At 35.8% G+C, this 18,425-nt stretch overlaps 1 long non-coding RNA gene across 1 annotated transcript; it reads right to left on the bottom strand.

The window, feature by feature from the left end:
• Nucleotides 1–12,785: 12,785 nt before the first annotated feature.
• Nucleotides 12,786–18,166, bottom strand: LOC107321309 (uncharacterized). Its single transcript, XR_001558528.3, has 4 exons — nt 18,060–18,166; nt 17,262–17,324; nt 16,619–16,711; nt 12,786–13,103 (listed from the first exon to the last, which is right to left on the bottom strand). It is a non-coding gene; the product is annotated as an uncharacterized LOC107321309 (long non-coding RNA).
• Nucleotides 18,167–18,425: the final 259 nt, after the last annotated feature.

Here is an 18,425-nt window from a genome sequence, read left to right as displayed (position 1 = left end):
GTGAACAAACATACAGATCCTCAGGCTGAGTGTAGTATCTACCTGCATATATTTACAGTGTTATGGTAACCTGGCATCTAACATCACAATTTAATGAATGGAGAGGTGCGAAATGCGAGAGTTTCTTCTCAAGTTAAATATTTTCATTTCAATGGCACTAAGGTCAGTAATACATAAATCTAAAAATATGCCTCTAATTAAGTGATAAAGCTAATTGGATCTGAGTTTATTTCCTGATAATAGCCTGCACTGTTGAGATAAATGGCTAGTAGAAGCTAAGGGAATGATTTCTCTTCTTTAATCTCTCATTAAAGCACTAGCTTTGATTTTACTTGATCGAAACACAGTTTTTAATGTTTAAGGTGTATTAAAACAATAGAGACTACGTTGCTTTCATCAGTTAAGATGTAAGAAACCAAAGTGAGCTGATACATGACCATCAATCAATTCCCAGGTTTCATTTTGGTCATCCAAGCACTGAATGAAAGAGGACTCTTTGAAACTAGCAAAGTGATGCTGCCTTTGCTGCAGTTTAATTTAAATGCACTGACACGTTTTCTGGTGAAAAAGATTAAGAAATACTAAAACATTAAACTTTCTGGCGCAAACTAGAGAAAACTAAGTGTATTTCTTAAACATTCACTGTTTTAAACTTTAAGCTGTTTCTTATAAAAAGAAAGTTAATCTAATCTTACTTAGGAAGAAATAATTAAAAAAAAAAAGTCAGTAAGAAAGGTTCTTCTATTAGTACTTTAAGGACATAGAATCACAGAATACAATCATAGAAAGTTTCACATAGACATTTCACTTCAAGTGCATAAATGGTCTCATTGACTTTGGTACTGAAATATCTCACTGGATTACGTCAAAATGCTAAATACATTTCAGAATCAACTCCTAAATCTCCAAGTGTAACAGCAGGAAAGAAAACATGAGTGCAAAACCACAGAACTGAAGCAGAAATGTCTTCCTGGCTCTGAAGTGTTGTCTCTAAGAAGTACAATTTTTCTGGAGGTCTCAGTAAGGGGTTAACTCAGATGGCAAACAAAGATAATTCAGCTGTCAACATTGTTAATTATTTAATTGCTCATAAAAGCACAATTGATGCAGACATAGTTATGAATGACATCTCATTTCCGAGACAAAGATGGGGGGAGGGAAAGCAGCTTTGGAAAATATTTGGAAAATTTCCTCCTTGTCGAGGAAGAGAAAGCAAAAACATCAACAACATTCTTGTATATTATGTGCAATAAAGTCTGATCAGCAGCAGCTATACATTTCCTCGAGTAATTACTTTTCCCCACAGGTTTACCATTCTGAATGAGTTTATCCAGAATGTAATACACTGTCCTGCCAGACCTCCCGTTTGTTCTGATTTTTAACCACAGTACATCTAAGCTGATTAACAAAAATATCCTGCTCTGCCAGAAGTGATTTTTAAAAGCATTTCTGTTTGGAACTGGAACCAAAAAAATTTCACATAAATTTATTTTAATTTTATTATTATTTTTTTTTTTCTTTTGGAGGGTTGGGGGAAGTATGACCATTTCTGTCTCTAAAATGGTGTAGCACAATTTATAAATAAACATCTAATTTCCAGAAAAACTGAAAGGACAAGTAGCAAACAGAATCTTTGATTCCATGATGGTGATAAATCAGTTTCTCTTGAGCAAACCACATGCAGAGAGAGCACCTACCTAACTCTATTACAACCATCACCAAATATTTTCAGCACTAAAATTCACGTTATTTTGGTTAACAGACCCGCTTTTGGGCCTCATTGTAGGACATCCTATGCAAGCATTCTACAATTAACAGAGCATATTGACAGACTCATGAATAAAAAAGCAGTACAGATTTTTGGCTGATTTAAAATGTTAAGTATGGTTTGTTTTAAAATGCTAACTCGAGGGTTTTTTTTTTTAAGCTCTTGCTTTCAATGAAGATAATCATCAATTTTAAAAAGATTTTAAAATTGCAAACGAAATGACGAGTTAAATTAGAAAATGCTGATCGCTAATGCTTGTTATGTATTTGAGTGTGCTAAAAATGTTCCTATTTGTTTACAAAATACATATGCTTCCATAAAACCAAATATTTCACCAGAATTTTTATCAGAAAATTTGGGGAAAAAAAAGTTTCACCTCTAAGAATACTAAATACATCTCACTTTAGGCCAGATCAAATGGGAAATCAGTTTCCCTTTTAGGAATGGCCAGTGAATGAGAGAAGGGAGTGAAGTGGCTCAGTCTGTGGATCTCTCAGACTCAGCTATTACCTGCCATAATCCACTCTATAGCACAGTCCTGCGTTTCTTCAAGAGAAGAGAAATGTACAAAGCAACTCCAAGTTCACAAGGTCAACATGAAAATACCTTTTTGGTGTAGCTAACCATGACAATCTGGTTAAAAAGATATTATTTTCATGATCATTTCTATTTCTGCATGTGAATCAAGGAAGCCAAGAATAAGGCTGCTTCCACATATTCATACATCACCAGGGCACTGTAGCAGACAGACTGGTTCTGTTTTACCTAGCATACCAGGAGCACAATCAGTCTTAAGAAGTAACCATCAAGTCCCACAAAAAATATCCAGAGCTTATCTAAAGCCCTCCACAGAGTAAATAAATAAATAAATAAAGTCAGATCTTTCCACAAGAGACTTAGATTTTTTTCTTAATAAACACGTAGACTTACTAATGTCTAAATTATGTGAGACAAAATATATGGCCAAAAGTGTTTTGGCTGAAGGATTTCTTCAAAGAGAAATGAGTTCCTAACATGGATAAACCTTAGTTGAATACTTCCTATTACTTCATTAGCATTTTTTCTGACCTCTGGACTTGAAAATCTCTTGCACAGTCTGGATTCCTAATCTTATTTAAACCCGTATTTAAATGCAGAATACCTGATTAGCCAGTGTCTTTTGTGCTATGCTACCAAACGTTTCATGCTTTTATACTGAAAAGTGTCATCCATTGTTCTTTATTTCTCTGACCTCCAACTGAAAAAAGCAAGCACAATGTGATAATGTGCTGTGCAATTTTTACTGCTAATTTGAGGATTTATTTTTGTAAAAGTAACGTAAAATTAAAAATGCTCTTTTCTCCAAATGTTTTCTGGATTACGTAGTGCTGCATCATATTTCTTGTACACCTTATCTGACATGATGCCGAAGTGTCTAAGTAAGATAACAAAGTTCCTAGCTGCTTTGAGATGAAAATTTGTCCACATACAAGAGAATCTGCCTGCAGTGCTTAGTAAATCTCACTAATTTAAATCATGATGCCTGGTAACATCTACTGTACACAGAGATTGCACAGCATTAAAATATTTAAGTCAGAGGTATTATAAGATCATATACTCATGGTATTTTGTACTGGTTTCTTTCAAAGGTTATAACCTCTACTTTATATGTGCTACTTAACATAATTCAATAAATGAGTTAATTTGTGCTAGGCAATATATTTTTCCCTCTGTAATATAGAGTCTGTATGTTCTGTAACTTGATTTGTACCTTACCATGTAACTTGCACACTGTGAGCACACCCCAAGTATTCCTAAAGCAAAACACTGAGAAAGATGAATGACTGAAACATACTTCTCATGCTTTCAAGCCACAAGTATATCATGGAGATTTTCACAGTGGCTGCAATGGAAGGAAAATGACATAAAAACTAATTGCAGTTGAGAAACTATTAAAACCAGCTTCATTTCTATTGCATTCTATTCTGTTAAAGACTACTTGCCACAATTACTATGACTTTGGGATGCATGCTTTTTTTCTGCTAAATAAAGAGAAGATAACTGTGAGGCACTGCAAAGCATAAGGTAAACATTTAAGCCATGGCGTGCATAGTTTTACAACTTTGTTGTGCCATGCAATCACCTTTAAGAAAACTCTCAGATTTAGCAATTCAGAATATTTGCTATAATGAAACACTGAATAAAATGTTAATTTTCTTTATACAAATACAACAAATTTACATATCTATTAATATGTGAAAATATGTTTATACTTAGACTCAAAGTAATTTTTTTGTACTACTGTGTAGTGTGCTATGGAGAGTAATTCAGAGCAGGCTTTGAGAAATGTAACTGCTTATTTCCTACTGAGTTTCATCACGGATAGTCTTTAAAGGGTATGTGCTGATTATTACTGTATGGGTTTATGATTCAATTTGTGACCTACATGTCAGAATAAAAGCCATGGAGTAAGATGACTCAATTAGCTTCATCTGCAAATAATTTGCAACAAAGAATACTAGTAGCGTGATACCAATCCCTAAACCTCTGATTTTTCTGAATCAAAGTACACATGTGGTAATTAACTACTAACTGCCATTAATGCTGCCAGTACTTAAAATGGGATTAAGGATTTAACATTTAGGAGAAAAAAAACACCAAGACACTTCTAAAAATCAGTTAAACTCATTTGAAAAAGAAAATTGAAACTGTTTAGATTGAAAACAAAAGTCTGAACATGGAACCTCTTTTTACACAACCTAGGGCTTAATTAAGCTGGGTAACAAAAGATTTCTTTTCTCTGATATACTAGTCTGATTTCTTGTTTAGTTATTTACCAATACACCTGCCACTAATCTTAGTTTTTATCTGTCTGTTTGTGAGTATGAATCTTTTCAGAAACATTATTTAAGGAGTTGAGCAACAAATCTACAATTAAGAGCTAATTAAGTGATACTGCATATTGCTGTTACTCCCTTTTTTCCCTAGAAAAATAAATATCATTTCCAATTTTGTCACATATGAAATTTTCATCTGCTGGTGCCTCATAAGGCACTTAGTAATTGTGTTTTCCTTGAACGTTAATTATAGTTCCAGTACTTTCTTTCCCTGTGCTGGCAGTTGTTCACAACACTGATTTCACTTTCATATGCCTTCCTTCAAGATTTCCTGATTCACTGCCGAGGGCTGACTGAAAAAGAATCTTACACCTTAAAGCTAAATGTCTCTGTGTGTTAATAAGCAAGTGTTCTATGAACGCACAGTTTATAAATTTACACACACAGGTATGTACATTTTCCTTCCCCCAAATGCAGTATCTATCAGAATACATGACAGTGGTAAAGCTTCAGGGAAGGGAAAAAAATAAAACAGAACAAAGCCCCACCCTTCTGCTCTGGCTATGTAGACTGGTGGCCTCTCCTTGCGTGATCAAAACAAAAGGAAAAAGCACGACAGATAATCCCTGAATACCCAGCCTTTAAATATGCAGGAGCCTTACGCACGCAGAAGCAAGTTAGGTAAATGCATGCATTATCCAAATTGGAGGTGTGGAATCAAAAGACACAAGATTCCACTTGGCCCTGCCTTGAAATTATTTCAAGCTTCTATTTTACAAGCAGAAATTAACAATTCTAAGAGAGACTTTCTCCATCTTTTGGGTGAAAAATACTAAGAAACATTTAGGTTTAATTTGTGGTCATTCTTAACTGGCAGTATGAAGAGGCTGTCTTTCATATTCCTCCGATGAACAGCTGAGTTACAAAGGTCACAAGGTAGATGCACACCTCATCTATTTGCACATATGATTGTTATGACAGATTTTGAAACAGAAATGAGAAAACAACCACTGTTTAGCTTTTCTATCTCAAAGTAATGTTTTTCAGACTGACAGGCAAAACTCATTTAATGAACTATTGCTTCATGCAGGAAACACAGCTTTTAAAGAAATAAATTCTACACATAAAATAAACCTCATCATGTTGTTCTGAAGTGATGTATCACTCAAAATGCAGAGGGCAGAAAAGAGCATTGCCAACTCATGTAAACATTCAGTTCTGTACACTGGTCTAAAGCAAATGCTTTCCAGTGTATAGAAAATTGGCACTCTTCTGCACATTTACGGTAGCACTCTCACTGCACAACATCCTGGAGCATCTACTAATAAATATAATAAATGCATTCTGATTGACTTCCGCCAACAGAAGCACAAGTATACCTGTGTGTGCAGGTGATGTGCTAAGCTATGATAGTCTAAAGCCATCTTCTTTCAGACTTATTTCTCAGGGAACAAACATAAAACATGGCTGTGTTCTCATGGAGATCCAGGTGCCCATTACCTCTCTCTGTCACCTGCTACACCTGCAGGAAATTCCTCAGCCAGGTTCCTTTTGCACTTTCAACCAGGAGTTTATAGAAGACACATAAGCTTCATCTTTTAAAGGGTAAGTGATTTTTCTTTTTTAAAATATTATACTGTGATAGGGAAAATTGTAAGTGTATATACAAATGGCTGAGTAGCTATTAGACAAATCAAAAGAATCACAGAACGGCTTGGGTTGGAAGGGACTTTAAAGACCACCCAGCCCCAACTCCTTGTCATGGCCAGGGTCACCACCCAGCAGCTCAGGGTGCCCATGGCCCATCCAATCTGGCTCTGAATGCCTCCAGGGATGGGGCACCACAGCTTCTCTGGGCAGCTGTACCAGGGCCTCACTGCCCTCTAAGTAAAGAATGCCCTCCTAACATCTAAACTAAATCTCTCCTCTTTTAGCCTAAAGCCATTCATCCTTGTCCTGTCGCTACCTGCCCAAGTAATAAGTTGGTTTCCCTCCTTCTTATAAGCTGCCCTCAAGTACTGGAAAGTCTCCCTGGCTCCTTCTAATCTCATAGCTAAACAAACCCAGCTAGCTCAACCTTTCTTCATAAGAGAGGTGCTCCAGCCCCCCAACCATCTTTGTATCCCTTTGCTAGACCTGCTCCAACATCTCAACATATTTCTTAAGCTGGTTTCCCCAGGTCTGGATTGGGTAACCTTCTCTAAGTGAGCAGGGTTTCGACCAGATGACCTCCCAAGTGATTCTGCCACACATGCTCAAAGTTTCTCATTTAATCTAAAGGGATGACCTGATTTAGGATTCCTGAATATTTTAAAGTGGGAATGATAATAGACATAGAATTCATATACTTAACACAAGTGAATGAAAGTGCTTCACAATGCTTTAGCACTCATGAGAAAATAGTGAATTTTTTTCTTTAGGTATTCATACTCTTCCCCGCACTCTGAAAAAAAGGGAGTTTTTTTAGGTTTTTTTTTGTTTGTTTTTTTTTTAAATCATTTTCCATAACCTAACGAGTAGGAAAACACACACAAAGAGGAAAACAAAACAACAACAACAAAAAAAACAAACAAAACAAAACAAAACAAAACAACAACCAGAGCAGTAAATTATAAAAATATTGATTCACTTATGAAAACAACAGATCTACTGAATAAATGTCAAGATATGTGACAACAATCCTTTAAATTCAAACTGCCATCTATCATGTGCTTTCAGGCTATTTTTTATATATTGTCACCAAGAGTGGGCGGAAGAGGAGGAAAAAACAAAGCAAAAAGTATAAAGAATTATACAGGGTAGAAGAACAAAAAGAAAGAAATATCAGTATAAAATACAGGAAAAAAAAATACTACTATTCACGTAAACGGTGAAAACAAATTCACAATTATTGTTACTGTTTGATTTCCATTAATTTTAAAATAGGCTTTTAAAGTGATTGACCATAACATAGGGAAATTATCTGACCACAGATTTCAAAGGAAACTGCCATCAGTTCCTTAACTAGCAATACAGTTACATGAAGATTCTAATTACTAGTGAAGTGAATTAAACAGCTAAGAATAAAACCTCAGTCACAATATTTCGTTTTGCAGTACTACAAAAGCCAGGCATGCCACCCTCTATCTCCTCCCAATTTCTTCTCTTGAAGAAAAAAATAAAACAAAGGATAAATAAAAACAACACCCAAAATCTACTTTAATGATAACTATTATCCACATATACATATATGTAGATATATATATATATACTATTACTAATTTAAACTTCGTATTTGAAAACAAAAACCAACAAAAAGAATCATCTATTCCAAAGAAAAAACAAACAAACAAACAAAAAACTCAAGTGCTAATTGCAGTGAGTTCATATGGACAACTAAAGCAATACTCCACCAAATAACACTTCAAAAGATAGTTAACAGGACTCTTTTGTAGAATAAGGAATGGTCATTTACATGTATGCTCACAAAGCTGTGGAAAACATGGAAACGGGGTAAAATCCAATTGTGCCAAAAACTCAGGCTACAGCTGAAAGCTTACAAGGGAAAAATGCTGATTTCTTCATATTACCTTAAACATGGTTGCATCTTACATCACATTGGTTTTGCTGTACATCGCTTCCAGAAGAGCATTAGGCTTTCATTTGGTGGGGTGTGATTTTTTTTTGTCCTTGCTTTTTGTTTGTTGGTTTGTTTTGTACTAGATCTTGCTTTCGTATTAATCATCCATTGGTTTGCACACAAAAACATCCAGAATACGTTGTAATGTAGAATTTCATCCTACCTTTGACAGCACCAGGATAAAGCCGCTGTATGCAACAGCAGAGGATGAAGCAGCATGCAGGGTCGATCAACAATAGTTTACGTGGCACAGGCAGCACTGAAATCCATTTTTCTTTGTTTAGAACCAAAAAACTCACATTTTACCTTAAATAAATATATATTACCAAAAAGAAATTATTTTAAACATAAGGCAAAGGCAGAAGTGACAGATAAGTTCTGCTACAAAGTGTAGTAAATTTTGAGTCACTTCAATTAATGTGCACTAATAAAAAGAGAGAACACTTGCTCTATAACTCTCTCCAACTTTATTCCACTTGTCAGCTTTCATCTACAACACAACTAAATCAAAGCTGTCAGTAGTCACTATTAAGCTTCTCACTGTGCAACTGCATAAGTAGTTAATAAAACAACCACTGTTTCTATTTTCTTGGCTATAAAAAACAGTAGTTTAAGTTTTTGAGTTTCTTCTTGTGCTGGTACTTAATTCTCTTTGTAACAGGAGCAAACTATTGTTCCTGACCCTCATATGCCTTATAATAGCATTAATCATGCTAAATTCTTTTGGTGCTCATGTGGATATAATGTAATTATAACAAATTCCTGAAGATAATTTCTGACTCCCATTGGTCTTTGAGGCAAACCTAAACCACACTTAATTTCTTTAAATGAGAACTTGCTGTAAAACTACTTACAGCAAAATTAAGATCATTAAATAAATAATAAATATCAGTAAGGATGAGTAAAAGTTATTAAACGAAAACTGATGTTTAATCAAAACTAATTAATTTCTAAGGCATTTTTCCATGTTTTCTTCCTATTACCCAAGGCAATAAAAGCTTTTAGAGTAGTTTCTCAAACTACAAATGCAATCTATTCTCCTATTAAAGAAAAGACATATTTTTAAAGCACATAATGCAGCAAAATATTCTCTATGTGCAGGTGGGGCTATACTCCCAAAACACTACTTGCAAACTGGAATCTAACGATATTTACAGTCTAATAAAATGCTGGCAGATAGAGGATTTTTGGAATTTTCTATGTGCGCTTTTAAAGATGCTGTTAAGTGTTTAAAAATAATAATAATAATTTTAAAAAAAAAGAAAAAAAAGTAGAGTATCAATTGAACGGCTCTGCCAGGAGTGCAATTACTGGCCTTCATACGTAAAATCATTGAATGTGATTTGGCATACACACAAGCCACAAAACATCCGTTAGGTCAAGCCACACAGCATTTGGAGGGCAAGGTTCTTTATCAGCAGACTATATTTTTAGGAGTCCTTCTTTCCTCCCCCCTCCAACTCATGCTTTTTTCTTTCCCCCACCTTCTTGTATAACACAAAAAAGCAGATTTACACCATGATCTCATTTAGAACGCATTCCTCTTACAAAAGAAGCAAAACAATCCAAAACTGAGTTGTCAGATCCTCTAGTAAGGAAAATGTAGCAAATGCACAAATTTAAGGTACAGATGAAAGAACAAATGACGAGACAAAAGATTTTGAAGTGTTACATGTTGTTATAGAAATTTAATATGGTCCCTTTGAAAAGGAAACCTGTAAAGTAAGGCTTTCTATATCAAAGAGATATTGAGTGAAAATGAGACCAGAAATAAAAAAGCAAGGCTCTTCATCATTTCTCAATAACTATAAATGTAATAAACAAGAATTTTTATCACAACTTTTAATGCATGTGACCTAGAACAGCCTAATCTTTGAAATACAATTCATATGTGAGAAAATGATAAAGCAACTGCTATAGCTAATCCTTGAAGAAATAATTCCTTACTTTCATAGTTCTTCTACCTCAAAAATAAATAAATAAATGGATAACAATGACCTGCAATATCAAGCGTATGGAAAAATTTAGATTTCTCAGTCTGAAAGTAATAATAATAATGGTAGTAATAACACCCTGTGCTGCTCTTATGGTCTTTTATTTGGCACTCTTCCAATCCAGTGAGCCCCGTCAGAGATCCTTAGGAAGAGATGGAAGTTTGGGATTAAACCGACAATAACTTCAGATCAGTAACACAGGCCAAAACAAAATAGCTCTCTGAAAATACACTGTACACAGAGAATGTCCACAGCACCTATTTAGAAGTCGCAAATAAATGATGCAATTTTCCTTCAGTTGAACAGTTTTCATGAAAATTAAACCTTGTTATGTTCCCGATTAGTGATATTTTGTTACGTGTCTGTTTTTAAATCCCACCTCTGATTCCTCTGCTATCCTCCATTTCATATCATTCTCTATTAATTTATTTCTCATATCACGCAACAAATTATTTCATTAAGCAATTTTAAGCTTACTGTCTGATGCAATACAAATATTAAAGTCTTCATGAAGACAAAAATTCATATGGCTGATTATTTCTTGTGATGTAGGATTAAAGAGGAAGGTGGAAGGAAAGAAAAAAAAAAAAAAATAACACAAGCTTTAGGGTTGTAAACTTTCCAGGAGCCAGGACTGTGATTTCCTCTGTTTACACGACACGAAGCAGAGAGGGTGCCCCTTCCTGCTCCCACCCTGTGGATGCTGCAGCAGCACAGTAAATAATTATAAACACTTCCCTTTGTACAGCATGGTTTTGTTGATAACAGCAAGTACAGCAAGCCTCTTCTTCAGAGATCAAATAGTACGTAGCGATTGGGAATTTATTCTAGTAAGATATGACTGGAAGAAGTGTGGCTGCTAGTGCAGCCTCTAATGTGTCAGTAACACTTCATTTTCACCTCTGAACACAACTAATATAGATGCTGCTACAAAAGGTTCTCGTAATACAGCATGTGGTGCAGGGCAGGCTGAGGCCAAGTGACAAAATCTTTGTGTGTGTCTGGATGCTAAGAACTCTCTGAAGTCAGTCATTTTCTCCAAGGAAAACCACAGCAAAATGAATACATGCAGACCAGAACAGAGATGTGCTTAAACCAATTCTGTCCCAGAATAAAACATTATAAATATCAGATTGTACTAAACCTTGAAACTAGGATCTGCTTTCCACAAAAGCCAAAGGTTTGCCTTTGTAAAACCAACATCTCTGTAAAATCAACATCTTTGTAAAGAAAACACAAGCAACAATAAACAATGCAATGAACCTTTGCCTCCCTTCAAGCTCTCTGCAGATCAGACATAGGAATCCCCTCCACCAACCCCTCCATTGGTGAGAAACAGAAGCAGTGAAGAACAAAACCCAGTAATGAAGCCTGGAGTCTGCCTGCTCCCTGACCTCTCACTCCCCAGCCGGACTCCCCTTACACGTTTCCACTTATTTTAAATGGAAAGATGCACAAACCTCTGCAACGCACTCAAAATTCCTCATTCTAGACTTAAGGGCCATTATTCATCCCTGGATCCTTACTTCTTTGCTACTTAGGGCATCATCTTGCTGCTGCTATGGGTGGGGATTGTGGTGAGTGAGCAAAGGAAGGTACCACCAAGTTCCCAGACCTCCTTAAACTGCTCAGAGCAGCATGGCTAATCTGACCACGCAACATCCACAACAAGTGCCGGTACAGGGAACATTCCCCTTTTGTTTAAGGGAAAAAAAAAAAAAAAAGAAAAAAAAAAAAGGCTAAACAAAACAAAATCTCCTTCCCTCCCCCACATCCACCTCTGTACACATTAAAAGCATTTTTATTCCACACTATGTCTTTTTCTGTTGTTGCTCCTGCATAGGCAACCCCACACCATGAGTCTCTCCAGCAGTAGCAGTGTGAGCAGTGTGCGTTTTTTTGGAGGGGGGGGAAGGGAGGGGTTGAAACCAGCAATATTTTTGCACCTCTGAGGAGCATCATCTTCAGGAATATATCAGGACTACTCATGTTAGGAAAGCTCCTGAGGTGCCTGAGAATGTAGAGCAGCATGCTCCACACAAAGAGATTCAAAAATAAAACAAAAAATGTAGTCTCTGGCTTTCAGACACTTAGGGCTGGTTGTGCTTTGTGTGACATAATCTCCATCTCCCAGCAAGCCTTTTCTCTTCTGCAGTAGATTTTGTGGCCATGTTTTGAGCAGCTAATGAGGCTGCTCTCATACTAAGTGGGTTTTTTGCTGCCAAACACCAAAAAAATGCAGCATGACGGTAACTCACCTACCGCAGCGAGTGACTGTGGGCAGCCCAGCCCTATCATGCTGCGTTTGCCTTTCCTCCCAAACATAATGGGATGTAGCAGAATGGGAGTGTTTTAATATCATGGAAAAAGTGAACAGCACACAGAATTGTCAACGATTTTTCTTTCCAGGGTTTGAGAGATATTAAAAAAATAAATAAATAAAAAACGAGCCCGGTCTCTTTCTATGGAACAGAAAAGAAACACCATTTTATTTCTGTCTGGGGGTTTTACTTAATACCCATTTGTTCACACAGTACTGCTTGCAAAAAATATTTGTTTGATATAAAGGACATTGAATAATTTATGCAATATTTAATAATGCAGTAAACCAGGGAGAGTTCAGCAAGACAGACATGGCACTCTGCATTACTCGCCCTGCCCACCTCACTTTTCCAAATAAACCCCCACGCTTAAGGGCCATTAGCACGCACAACAAAAAAAGAAATACTGCCCAATTTGGAAATTAAACAATGTATCTGGATGTAGTTCATGGGATAAAACATCAGCTTTCCCAGTCATGTATTTTTAATAAAAATACGAGGGCTTCAGGAACAAAATCAAAAGTAATGGAACAGGATTTATATCGGCATGCAGTCCATTCTGTTCAGGTCCAGAAGTCCTGTGAACTGAGTCGCAGTAGAGCATTAGTGTGATAAATGACTAATGGTTACTCTGCGTGCTGCATGGGGTATCTTGAAAGCAAATACATTTTAGAATACCAATAATTGCATCATGCCAAGTACAAAGCTTTCACAACATATTACAGGTCTTCTGACTTCTCATTCTTTAAACAGCCTGATATACATAAGCAATATATCAACTTCTAGGGCATCTTACTTTGTTACTGGCCTTTTTTTTTTTTTTTAAATGCATTTAATATACTTCTTACTCATTCCTCACCTCCAAGTGCTACTGCTTAGGCATCTCCAAGCAAAACAGACATAAACCCTGCTTTCAGGAGATGTTAATTTTCCTTGGTGAGAAAAAGGAGGAACTCTGTATTTATAGATAAATATTTAGAAAATCATGGAATATTTTAAAGATGACCTCAACTTCTTTCCCCAGTGTTCACATTTACTATGTATTTTTGATGAGTCATATGTCAAAGCCTGACTTTTATACAGCAGATAGCTAGGTAGGCTTTAACATTTCCAAATTTTAAAAGTCAAAGCTCGCAAACCTAGGTTTTGAGTATTTTAGTCTTCTTCAATGTACAACCCTGTGGTTAGTCTGTTGATTAGCTCTATAATCCATGTCCTATAGATTTTTTGATGTTTTCTTTTTCCCAGTTATGCTCTTTTCTGTAACTCACATTTTAACTCTTGGACAATAGCGAACATCAGCTTCTAGTTTTCCTAACTTCAGTATAAATAGTTTGCTTTACATTAATTGTTTACTTCATGTTAACTTTTCAGATACAAAAATTGGTTAGAGAACCTTTAGATTAACTGTCTTGTACTGTATAAGATACAAAAAATAGTTTTCCAGAAAACCATGCCACCAAAAAAACACACGTTTACAAGCCATATTTCTTTTTAGGAACACAGACTTCAGAGATACAGAAAACTGGAGGTGTACAACTTCACTTTCACTTCTGGTATCAACATCCAGAGGAGAGAGTTTTCCCCTGCACTGCACCCACACAGAAAAACAATCTTTATGATCCCTCATCTGACCTGAAGTACATCCTTCTGCATTTGGCAACACACTTTTATACCATGGAAAACTCTGATACAAGTTCTGCTTAATTACAAACGATGGCATGCAATTGTATGCCTAGATATCACTTCAAACCAGATTTCCCCATTTGCTATGTAAGTTGTTTCAAAATTCTATTTTCCTTGACGCACATATTGTTTTAATCAGTTTGGAAGGAGCTCATCACTTCAGCAACTGAAGTGTCCTTGTATGTGGTACAGTGACTCAGGGATTTTGGCTTCAGGGAACCTAGAAATCTGTCTTGTGAGAATGTTGATGTTTTTGTCGGCCTCCACTTATGCTCCTTCGCTTCCAGAGTTTTTGCATACTCGTTGAGCAATGTAGCAAGCTCACAACACCCATAGTAAGAGGCTATTAATAACAAGCTCTAGATTTTACCGAAGGGAGATCACTGGAGATTAATCATCGTGGTAATTAATCTCTCAGTATTAAAGTATCAAAGAAAGGAAATGCTTTTTTGGTTTTATGTTTACAGTTTTATACGGCTCATGTTTATCAATGTCATTCCAAGCTCCTAAATTATAAAGCAAATGAAGCAACGTACCAAGTATAATTCCAGCAAAACAAACAAGTATGCGCAGCTGCCCAAGGGGTCTGTTTATATCTAAAAAGCGTTATCATTTCCATTCATTCCACTATGTATGGAGGAGATAAATCCCACCAGTTTTCAACTGAAAAGCTCAATCATTAGGCTAAGTTTCATGTTTGTCTACCTAGTGCCACATTTGCCATTATGCAATTTGTATGTTTAAGAGAACCAAGGGCACACTGAGGAGAATGTGGAGGGCAGGAGGGCAGCAAAGGATTTTTTCAAGCCTGAAAGAAAGATCATTTTGTGGGAAGACAAGCACATATATTGCCTTGTTTCATCCAGAATCCTAGCAGCCAGCGTGAATAGCAAGCTAAAGCCTGCAGATGGCCTCTTCCATTTTCAGCAAAAGGCAGGGGAGGAGGGAGACGCAGAGCGGGGAGCTGCTGAGGCATAGCTAATCTGAGAGGACAGTTCATGCTTATTATAGAGCCATTGCTGATAATAAAATCTGAATCAAACTGCCAACTGGAATCCACTTGAGACTCTCAGCTTCTTTAATTTTTAAAGTTATGGAAGCACTTGACACTGAGGTGGATCAAATATCACTAGTTTGCGTGCAAATACTTACTTAAGCAACCCAGCGCACCCCAATCTGTGCAAAAATTTCAGGTGAGCACCATGAAACATCAACTAATTATGATGTTCCATTACCCCTTTTCTAACCGTCACAATTGGCCCTAAGTGGTCACGGCTGATTTCTTTCAATTAGTTTTCACAGGCTTACAGTTATGACAAATTTATGTTTTGGCTGCAGGAAATTGGTAGCAATCACGAAACCACCAAAACATCAAAACAGAAGGGAGCGCTCCTGCTAACAAGGCGGCTGCTCAAATCCCTGGGCTGGGAGCAGGGTGGCGAGCCCAACAGGGGGTGGGGGGAAAACCTCTCCATCTTCTGCTGGTGTTTCCTGGGCTTTAAAGTGAGAGACTGAAAGGGAAGGGCCTCCTCTAGATGGCACTCGAAAAGGGAGGCTGTGCTTGAACACGCCAGCAGACAACTGCTCCTTGGATGCAAAACAGTTATTTTCTACGCTGCATATTTACCTCCCTCCATAAAGCAATTTCATATAAAAAGCAGATGACCACAATGTATGTATTATATGTCCCATCCACAGAATAATTACATTAGTGAGTATATCTGAAAGGCATGAATTGGCGGTACAGCAAACAATGCCTATTTCTGCTGGTGAAAGAAGGGAAAATGGAATTCATTCTACCCACAAATTCAAATGTGAGTTTGAATCCAGATGTAAACAAATTGCTTTCTGAAATCAAATACCGAATGTGACTTCTTGTCTTTTTAAATAAGGTTTTAGCTACCAAAACAGGCATCGCATTCCACGCTTTTTAGTATAAACATTAATTTCAAGAGCCTGAAATGTTTTATAAAAGCATTAATTTCAACAGCGTGCCAGGTACAGTCAAATGTTTGAAGTTCATCTGTCTTTTACAAATCAAAATAACTCACTTCCTTCCCACAGTCAGCATAAAATCATGAGCTGAATGGTTAGAAGCTTTCTTCCCTCCCTTAGTTCTCTCTGTCTATAGTATAGAAAAAATGATCCTATAGCACTCAAAAAATGGGCTGCAGTATCCAACACTAGGATATCTATTATGATGCACTCTCATGACATGGTTGTATTGATGTTCTTCAGGATATTCAAGTGCATGCACTGTAAACACTGTCATAAATTAAACTGTTGTACAATATTTTTCGTAGTGATACAGTGAAATGATAGCTATGTAACAAGAAGAAACATGGATTCAAAGCGTGATTCGGTTTCTATATACAAGGTGCCTATTTCAAGAATACCTTCATGCAACAGATTACCTCCACAGTTCACTGTTGCAATGTGTCTCCAAGAAGCATATTCTTTTTCTCGAAATACTGAAATTCTGATTGGTGGTAGAGCTGATTGAGTACCTTTTGAAAAAAACAAAAGAGTTTTCCTTTTTGGAAACGCTATATTTTCACACAAATCAGAGGATTTTACAGAAATGCAATTGCTTATTTAGTTTAATTTAGCTTTCAGAAATGCAATTAAAAGTATTTTTAATTGAAGGAGTAAAATACCTTTATTATTTTAGTACTGTATTAAAATGCATTACCTACATATATAAAGACAACATGGGAAAAAACAAACAAACAAACAATTTCTAATTTAGAAAGCATTAGCATCAGTCTTGTGCTACATCAGACATTTTTGTCTTTGTAAAAATGTTATTCTTGACCCTTTTTGGATTTGTTTGTAGTAACATCAGAGTTAAAAGTACAAAACTGAGGAGAAAACCTAGTCATTGAAACAAACTATTAAAACATAAAATGAATCCCTAAAACAAAATACCTGTGTATTTTTTTATTTTCAAGAGATGAAGAACAATTCATTTAATTTTATCTAGCTTATTTATTTCCATTATTATCATTATTATTCAAATTCATTTATCACTAATGACATAATGTTTCAAATACTCACATGACTGACACTCAAGAAGAAGCGATAATTCTAAAAGCATATGGTGTTTTGTTTAAGCAGGATCTGACAATGAGAAGAGAGACAGTTTGATGTAATTTTAGCCACAACAACTAGGTATCAGTTCATATTTAGTGAAGACAAATCCTAAATTCGTTAGACCTATCAAAAAGAAATATGGATCCTCAAAAAAAAGTATTTTACAAAAAAATTATAAACTATTTCTAAAGTTACAAATCTTTTAAAGTATTATAAGGATGCTTTCATCTGGAAAAAAACTATTTTATTGCATTTTTAAGAAACTGAGAGAGTAAGAAACTTAAAGAAACTTGAGGAGAGCCCATTTCCTTTCCTAAGGATCTGAAAGAGTTGCATGTTCCAAATCAGCACAGTTTGTTCTGTATACTAGCAGTTCATCACCACAGTTCAAAGTGTCTTTTTGTTAAGAATTACAGTATAACTGCTTTGTTATTTTTCCTTTTGTCTTTAACTTAAACTTATGGCCAAAAAATATTTCTACATAATACTCTACTGCAACTTTGATTTCATACTTTCATGTAACTGAAAATACAATATATATCCCAGGCAGTTGGTTTTACAGGCATTTAGGAAAAAAAATAAACCATAATATTTAATATTCACATTTTAAGAACATCATAGCTATTTATTTTGAGCATATTATCAAAGAAAAAAATAAACGTAGTATTTCACCAATGAAAACATGTCTGTAGCATTTTAATCTCTGCCATCCTAAATAACTCTAAATAGAAACGGGTAATTTCCAAGACCTATAAGACTCACCTGGATACATGGAATACATGGATATCTACATTGTGAGGACATACATCACATCGCATTTTCATATGGAAGAATTTCACAAAACAAATATTTTCTGTTATATGGAAATTGTTTCTGCAGATATAAAGAAAAATATTGAGAACCTTCATTATACATCCTTCAGGATCAAAAACTAACATACTTGTAGGCAGTCATCAGGACATGCAAGATATGCACCAGACAATTCGCCAAAGGTAGATAACTACTTTTTTCACCCCCTGCTTGTTGACAGAAATGTATCTCCTGAAATCAACATTAATATCAGCATTTTTTAATAATCTCCAGCTAAAGTTCAAAACATGAAATGTGAAGATATTCTGATATTCTCCT

The sequence above is a fragment of the Coturnix japonica genome, chromosome 1, assembly GCF_054131305.1.
Source record: "Coturnix japonica strain WE chromosome 1, WE-NBRP24, whole genome shotgun sequence".
Taxonomy (NCBI): domain Eukaryota; kingdom Metazoa; phylum Chordata; class Aves; order Galliformes; family Phasianidae; genus Coturnix; species Coturnix japonica.
The sequence above is the reverse complement of the archived record's forward strand: the minus strand, read 5'-3'. Positions and strand labels throughout refer to the sequence as shown.